This window comes from Sus scrofa, chromosome 14 (genome assembly GCF_000003025.6).
Source record: "Sus scrofa isolate TJ Tabasco breed Duroc chromosome 14, Sscrofa11.1, whole genome shotgun sequence".
NCBI lineage: Eukaryota > Metazoa > Chordata > Mammalia > Artiodactyla > Suidae > Sus > Sus scrofa.
In genome coordinates, this window is record NC_010456.5 from 63103294 (window position 1) to 63112379 (window position 9086).

Genomic DNA, 9086 nt, shown 5'->3' on the forward strand with positions numbered 1-9086 from the left:
TTATTGGAGTCTAGTTGACTTAAAATGTTGTATTAGTTTTAGATGTACAGCAAAGTGAATCAGTTATACATATTCATATATCCATTCTTTCCCAGATTCTTTTCCCATATAAGTTATTACAGAGTATTAAGTAGAGTTCCCTGTGCTATGCAGGTGGTCCTTGTTAGTTACCTTAGCTCTGTTTTAAGAAGAGACAGTGCTCACTTCAGCAGCACATATACTGGGGAAAAAAAAAAAAAAAAAAAAAAAGAAGGAAAAAAAAAGGAGCGACAGACTGAATGTTGAAATCCTGCTGGCATAAAGATGATAAAAGATTTCTTTGTCTAAGCACCATAAGACAAGCCTATATATACCTTCTCCAAATGGAAACCAAGATCAGTTTCTCAGCTGGTTGTTATCTCACGTTGGGGTAGAAGGAGAAGCAGGAAGGAAAATGCTTACAGAATCAGTTCTGGGTCCTGGAAGTAAACCACACTAATTGTCCCTGAAAGAGATAATTAACACACGCAATTAACTGCTGGGGCTTCTGAATTATGTCAACAGCATAATAATGTCAACACTGAAAAAGAGCATTCCTTGACCTTAAAGGCCTTGTAGATTTATCTGAGTCCAATCCTTGCCAAAGAACTTCTCTAAAGCCATCGTAACTTAGATATGGTGAGTACAGGAATATATTTTGGCAAAGGAGAAGAAATGCGGTACAGATCAGATGGACGAAGTATAGGCCCATGGCAGTCTGGAGCCAAAAGGAAGCTTGGAAATCAGCTAGCAAGGCAGCAGCAGACAGGTCAAATCTGATCTCTTGATCTCTAGAAGTGTTCTGTCTAGCCTGCCCTATTTATTTATTTATGTATTTATTTATTTATTTTTGGTTTTTTTAGGGCTACACCCACAGCATATGGAAATTCCCAGGCTAGGGGTTGAATTGGAGATGTAGCCACTGGCCTACACCACAGATATAGCAACTCTGGATCTAAGCTGCATCTTCATCCTACACAACTCACAGTAACGCTGGATTCCTCACAGTAACGCTGGATTCCTAACCCACTGAGCAAGGCCAGGAATTGAATTCACATCCTCGTGGATACTACTCAGATTCGTTACTGCTGAGCCACAGCAGGAATTCCTCAGAAGTCTCTTGAAAACTCAGAAGATCTGGCAACTGTTGGCCTTGTTCTTACGTAACAACTGGCTGGAACTGAGTAACTCCAGCCCAGGCTGAAGTGGCATGTTCTCTCTGGTTCCTCCCATGCCCTCTCATCTCCCTAAAACAGGACCAAAATTGACTGGGCATGGAGAGTTTCACCTGTGCTCTCCCCGCCTCCCATCTGGGTCTGCTCTGCTTATCTTCAATGCCAGTCTCCCTGGGGAGAACCTTGGGAACTCACCACCGCCAATCTTAACAACTCCTCAATTTCCTTCTCTGTGTGAGGAACTGAGGTTTCGAGAGGTCATGTGAGGGGAGAGACCAATATCAAGAACCCTTACTGACCCATCCAGCAAATGGTCATCTGTTTCTAGTCCTGCTATGAGGCTCAGAAGAGAAAGCAGTGGAATTTGTCAATCATTCAGTCTGAGAAAAGACAAAAAGATCCAGAGATTTAACAGAGTCATTGTAGGCAAAATGAGGGCCAGACACTTAGATATAAGTTGGAATTGTCATCTCCCTTTATCCCACACTCTCATGCTCCCTGTGCTACCAGGCTCTTGTCTCAATTTATTTACTCCCCACAACCCCATCCCATAAAGCTCAGTTCCACAAGTAGCCATGACGCCCTGGTGAAGAAATCTCTGATGATGCTATGTACACTGGTGTGTTCTTTTGCTTAGCACATGTTTTGCACAATTAGCACATGATCACATATAGTGTCCAATCTGTTGCCTGAATATACACACTGGTATGTCATGTACAAACTAGCAGATTTGCTATACCAATTTCAGTGTAAAAAAATCCATACACATAGTAATATATATGGGATGCTGAAATGCATCAGAATGATAGATTATGTGCACCGTGGTGACTACAGTTAATATACCCTATTGTATATTTGAAAGCTGCTAAGAGAGTGTATATATACATATACATACATATACATATATACATATACATACACATATATATACATGTATATACATATATATATTTTTTTTGTTTTGGTCTTTTTAGGGCTGCACCCACAGCATATGGAAGTTCCCAGGCCAGGGGTTGAATCAAAGCTGTAACTGCAGGCCTACACCACAGCCACAGCAATGCCAGATCCAAGCTGCATCTGCAACCTACACCACAGCTCAAGGCAATGCCGGATCCTTAACCACTGAGCAAGGCCAGAGATTGAACTCGCAACCTTATGGATGCTAGTCAGATTCATCACCACTAAGCCACAGCAGGGAACTCCAAAGAGAGTATATTTTAAAAGTTCTCACACATGAAATAATTGTCACTCTGTGTGGTGATGCATGTTAATTAAACTTACTATGGAGATCATTTGGCAATATACACATATATCAAATCATTACATGGTGCCCTTAAAAGTAACATGTTATGTGGCAATTACATCTGTTTAAAAAAAAATCAAATCAAATCAGAATGACAGAAATGGGATGCAAAGAAAAAAAAGAAACACTTCTACAGGTAGCAGGCCCAATTTCTAAATACTATTAATAACCTTTATCAAATATTATGCTCTTGTTCAAAGGATAGGCTCTCAAGACTGACTTCCTGCGTTCAAATCCTGGTCCCACCATTTACTTAGCTGAGTGACCTTATTAAAATTCTCAGACCAAGGTCAAAATCATGCCTCCCTAGATAATACAAGGCATTTGGATCACCTGACATATCATACTTAATAGGTAATTGAAACAGTAAATAAAACTCGCCTTTACATATTGGCTCAGAAAGGGGAGGTGTCTTCCAATTCAAAATTTTAATCAAACTAAGAGTTGTTACACCATAAGATTGCAGATTTAGGGGGAAAACAACCACTGGGTTTAAACAAAGCATTGAAGGCTGTTTGAAACACATTACTCTTACAGAGACATTTATAGGAGGCAAATATTGAGACTTCACTCATTTACTTATTGAGGGGGAAGCTCACAAAAAATGAACTTCAAGGTGTAAACTACAGTTAAGGATGTTAGTTTTGGTATCAATACAATAATAATGCTCAGTCACATTTTAATTTCTTAGCATGGCTTGTCATGTTCTCCATAACCTAGCTGCATCCTACCTCCCGGCCTTATTGATCTGAAATTCCAAGCTCCAGCCACTCCAAACCACTCCACTACCTCTGAAGACACCAGAGATGCATTCCTCCGTGGTACTCCCTTGTTTCAGCAGCCCTCCTTTCCAGCAAGGAAATTCTCCTCCTTCCTCAAAGCCCAGCTCAAATGCTACACCCACAACACAACTTTTCTCTGTTCTTAACCTTGAATGACCCTATCTTGTTCTCTTGCCATTTAATAGCACACTATTGATGTCACTGCCATATGACTCCATTTTTACTATCTTATACAGTAGATATTTGTAAACTTGCCTTTCCCACTAGACTAAACTCTTTGAAGGCGGGGGTCATGTGTTCTTTCCTTGAACTCAGTTTTGAGTTACAGTTCAATTTCATTATCTACAGGGAATACTCTGATGTCCTACAAATAACCTCCCAAAGAGGCCAACTAGCTCATGATGTATGAATTCTTGCCATCTTTAATTAATATTAAATTCACTAGGTGATTCTTTCTTATAAAACTATAGTTACACAAGCAAGACACTATTTCTTTTGTACTTTCTCAATGGCTTTCTATAGCCAGGTGCATTGTATGAATTAAGTTCAAGAGATAGCTCACTTGAGAAAATGATTACACAAAGTGGGGGTTCAAAGATTGTAGAGAGACATTAAAGTCTGCAAATTGATCACATCTGTCAAATTGTCATCCTCCAGGCTCTAGCTTCATGCTCAGATTCACCCAAATTCAGACACCAACCACTGCACCACCATCTTTTCAGAGTTGCAATCAGAAGTCAGAAAAGATACCCATTCTGAGCTACCTCTGCGGATCTTTTATCCTTCCCTTTTATTCATCCCACAGACAGGAAGGGTTCTTGTGATCCCCTACTTGCCTACACATAGAAGAGAAGAAACAGAGGAGAATGTTCTTAGGCAGTCAGTTCAGGGCTGCTAAAAGAACGAGTTGTGGCAAAATGCAGGTTAAGCTTTTTTTATTATGTAATTTCCACTTCCCAGGGCCTTTAAAAAAAGCAGATTTATTTCTGGCAATGATATGGACACTAACCCTGTTATCTGGATGCACATCTTATTTAAAAGGTGTAATCCTATCATGAATAACTGCTGCTTTCACTTCGGAATCTTCTCCAGCTCCCTCAGTCCTCTGCCTGTATCAGCCAGACCCATTTTGCACAGCTGATGCCAACTCAAATTTTAAAAACTGTTAGGAACAAATTAACAGGACTTGATGCAAAAGGCTACTTCGGGGTGGGGAATCCACCTGCTATCTGAATAGTTTCCAAGTAATTTAAGTTTAAAAAATAATTACACTCAAACTAACTGTGACCCAAGAAACTGATCCAAAAGGTATTATATTAAATAGCTTACTGTGTAAGTAATATGTATATTCAGCGTAAATCCTACCTAAACCTTCAGGATTGACTGCCTTGGGCTGGATTAGACGTGGCATCCTAAGAAGCATTGATGTGTTTTCAATGACCAAGGTTTTAACAGGTTATCAGTTCTTTCCAAAGCCTCTGTGAGCTGCTGAAGCTAAGGCAGGTTACCCAGGACGAGTCTCAGGTGGAGCGTTAAGCACCTGGTCCTTCCAAGTTACCGCTCTGCGTCCTGGCGGCCGAGGCGCCGCGCGTCTCGCGGCGGTCACGGAGGATGGGCTGCGCTCGCCCCAGCTGACCCCGCGGTGCTGAACCTGGCGCAGCGTGCAGAACCCGCCCGCCCCGCGCCCTCTTTTCCTCCCTCCCCGGGACACCTGCGCTCACCAGCTCCAACAGTGCGTTTGGAGGCTTGGCTGCCCTCTGGGAGACAGGGGCTCACCTGAGTGGCTTTCCCCCACCTCCCCTCTGCCACCCGCAGTCCCAGAAGCTGTCTCGGGGTTCCTGGAGCAGATCTCTACACAAAGCGCCCCCCCTCCAGGTCGCCCCCTCCCCGCCTCCCCCAGCTCTGTGCAAAAGGCCCCCCTGGGGCCCTGGGAAAACTGGCCCACCGCGGAGAAGCACCCCACCAAAGTGGGGGTCACCGGGTGGGCGCGAGCGCACTGAGGACACGCTCAGCCCTCGGCACACAGCCCAAACTAGAAACCAGTTCCGAGCTGCTCGGCAGCTGATGATGACAGCGTTGTTGCCGCCGCCGCCACCTCCTAGTGCTCGGAGTCGGCTGAGTTACTTGACGCTTCCGGGAGGTTAGACAGACGGGTGCCCGCCGACCTCTGGGACCCACCCCGCAAGCTCCAACCCTTTACCTGAGTACCAGCCTCGGCAGGGTCTCCGGGGCGCAGCACAGGGCGCAGTGCCCCGGGAACGTGGTCGGAGGTAAGACCGCTGCCGCTGCTCTCCCCTGCAGCTCCGGGCTTGCCGGGCGGCTATTTATCCGGGGGCCCGGCCCCGGCCCCTGCCGGAGTATTGGGCAATCGGTCCCGCTACGCGCTGCCCCGGGAGCCGCCGCCCTCTGCCCCCGCCGAGCCCCGCGGCAGCGGCGGCCACATGGAGGGAAGGAGCCGGCCCCTCCTCTGGGCTCCACCTTCTCGTTCTCCTCCTCCTGGGGAAGTTATTCCCAGTGTTTTCCCCCCCTCTCTCTCTTCTTTGCGGGGCACCCTGGCCAGTCTGAACCGGTTGTGACTGAGCTAGTGGCTGGGGGAAGGAGGCGGAGGAGATGGAGGTGGAAAAGCTGGCGGTAGGGGCGCTGCTTCTGCTCTCGCGGCGCTGGGCCGGGCCAGGCCGGCCTGGAAGAGGGAGGGCACGGCTGGGGCCACGGCCCCGGCCCGGCCCGGCCCGGCCCGGAGCCACCAAGGCCGCAGGAGAGATGGGCACCACCGGCCAGGCGCCCTCTGGGTGTGCGCACACGCGCGCGCGCGTCCCGGGCGCCGCTGCGTCCCCGCCGCCCACCGCACGCCCGCACCCGCTGCTCGGGGCACTGTGCATGTCGGAGGAGCCCGGGTCTAGAGATGAGTGCGAGTTCCCTCCTGGTCTCTCAGGCTCTTGGGCCGCTGGGCGCCCTCCTGGCCGGAGCTCTATCCCCAGCTGGCAGTGATCCCAGAGAAACGGGCACCAGAACTTTGTGGAGTCAGTGCTCCTGGGCAGTGAGGAGTGAGGGTGCCAAGTGCTGTCCTTTGTGACAGCTCCGTGGAAAAGGAGGGAGCTCCCCCCCACTCCCCCGAGTGCACATAATGTGCTGATTGGAGAGGCTGCATCTGAGGACGCTGAGTCTGTCAAGGCAGGTGGGCTTCACTAACAATACACTCCTATTTTTGGCTGAAAGGTAAAGGGCTCTGAGATTCCCAGTCACTGCAGCAGACTGGAGACAGTCCGTAGGTAGGACACTAGGGCTTTCTAGGTGTGCCCCCCTCCCAAAATAATGTGCACTTTTTTGTGTTCCTGTGTATATAGGTATTTGTGGGAAGGGGCGCCATACCTTCTACTAACTTCTTAAAGGGGGCTGGGACCACCCATCACCGGGATGAGAATTCCGTTTATACACTGAACCTCTATTCTGACGTACCCCCTGGAAAGGGTTGGTTAGATGAGGCTTCAGTTTCTCAATTTTCCCACATCCGGGAGTCTATGTGAGATGAGAGTCCAAAAAAAACCTGTGAACATCCTGGTGAGTTTTCTAGAAGACAGGTCATCAGTTCATCTCTTTTGCCTCACATCATTCCTTTCCACTCAATTTACTGACTTTCCTTTAGGTTATGGGAAGAGAATGGCCAGTGCTAATTGATATAATTTTAATTTGTCCTAAGTAAGATGGGGGGATTAAGTACAAGTAAAAATCAGAGAGAGGTGGTCCCAGGAATAGTTTCTGGAAGGAAAAATGAAGTGATTCTCTCCACACCATCAAAAAAATGTACTCCAGAGTTCCCTGGTGGCCAAGCAGTTAAGGGTCCCGCATTGTCACGGCTGTGTCTTGGATCCCTGCTGTGGCTATGGTGAAGGTTCAGTCCCTGGCCTCGTCTTCAGCATGCCACAGGCACAGACAAGAAAAAGAAAAAAAAAAAAAATGTATTTCCAAGGAGCGAGGATACAAAAGGAGCTTCTCATCCTCTTCTGTTTTTGATCTGGTTTGTGGTTACTCAGGCGTGTCTCTTTATAATAATGCATGAACCTATACACTGATAATCTGTGTGATTTTCTCTCTACGTGTCAATAAAATGTATTTTAGAAGGTTTTTCCTTTGATTTAGATATCCCCTAACCACCACAGCAAATGTCACCTTGATAATTAGTTGGAGTCATTGAGGGGACAAGGAAACCTTGCTCAAAAAATACTTCTTTGTTCGCCATTTGGAAGAAGCTGCCATGTCCACATCCTCATCTTGACTGAGTTTTCCCAGATTTCTTTTAAAGAGGATGTTATGACCAGCCTTGCCATTTCCGCTCAGCCAGTCCACACCTATCAACTAAGAACTGAAAATTAGCTCCTTCTTAGGCACAGCATGGTTCCAACCTCTATCTAAGACTGAATCACAAGTGTCAAAAACTCAAATGGCTGGGGTGGAGGGTGGGGAGTCCAGATTATAATGCAGTGAATGAGGTGGGTAGAATGTAGCCTTGGAGAACTTGGTGAGCCATGGAAGCTGCCTTGGGGATGGGGGTAGGGACAGTGGCCATTTGGCCTAGGGAATTATTGCCTGGCTAGAGTGTGAAAATCGCCCCCACCTCCTTGTGAAGGTTCATTGTTCAGTCACACCTCAGCAGAGCATTTAGACATGCAAGAGGACTCAGAAATCTGGTCCAAATTTGACACTTTATACCATCAAATGGAATTTGACCCAAGAAGCCAAGGATGAGTTCCCTGATCAACCCCTGCCCTAGGACAGAGTGTGGTGGAAAGCAGGTTTGGCAGAGGCCGCACTATCTCAAAGCAATCTCAAGTGGTTAAGTATAGTTAGCTCCAATTACAGACAAAGCAACTGGTTGAGAGAGGTTGTTACTTGCTAAATTCCTCAATCTGTAAAGACAGAAATGACCTCCCTACTACCCAGGGTCTTTATTCCCAGTGACAGGAAGATGCAAGTTCTGCTTATGAGGGTCGGAGTAGTTCAGTGTTGCTGGTTTTTAGAGCTCTGTGTATCCCCTGCCCTTGGGGGTCTCTCTTGGGCCCAGAAGTGGATGCACTTTCAACAAGGTGGAGTGAGAGGCAAAGTCAGGTCATAAAATAAGCCTGGATTTAAATGAGCCTCCGTTGGGAGTTCCTGTCGTGGCGCAGCGGAAGCAAGTCTGACTAGGAACCATGAGGTTGCAGTTTAGATGCCCGGTTAGATCCAATGGGTTGAGGATCCGGTGTTGCCGTGAGCTGTGGTGTAGGTCTCATGCGCAGCTCGGATCTGGCATTGCTCTGGCTCTGGAGTAAGCCAGCAGCTACAGCTCAGATTAGACCCCTAGCCTGGGAACCTCCATATGCCGAGAGTGCAGCGGCCCAGAAAAGACAAAAATAAATAAATAAATGAGCCTCCCTTGGGAAGAAAGAAACCTGAGAGAAAGCACTTTTTTTTTCTTTTTATGGCTGCACCTGTGGCATATGGAAGGTCCCAGGCTAGGGGTCGAATCAGAGCTGTAGCTGCCCACCTACGCTTCAGCCCCAGCAACCCAGGATCCAAGCTGTGTCTGTGACCTACACCACAGATCATGGCAAGCCGGGATCCTTAACCCACTGAGCAAGGCCAGGGATGGAATCTGCGTCCTCATGGATGCTAGTCAGATTCGTTAACCGCTGAGCCATGACGGGAATTCTGGGAAAGCATTTATTTATTTATTCATTTATTCTTTTTTTTTTTTTTTTGTCTTTTGTCTTTTTAGGGCCGCACCCACGGCATATGGAGGTTCCCAGGCTAGGGGTCTAATCAGAGCTGTAG

General features: G+C 47.1%; 1 protein-coding gene across 2 annotated transcripts in view; it reads right to left on the minus strand.

The window, feature by feature from the left end:
• SLC16A9 (solute carrier family 16 member 9) overlaps positions 1-5844 on the minus strand; it is an 82477-nt gene extending 76633 nt beyond the window's left edge. Inside the window, exon 1 of one of the 2 annotated variants that reach the window (XM_001926829.4) lies at positions 5479-5722. The gene's annotated coding sequence lies outside the window, so the exon portion shown is untranslated. Of the gene's footprint in view, positions 1-5478 lie in introns of both variants that reach the window. The other variant, XM_005671011.3, reaches the window with a different exon arrangement.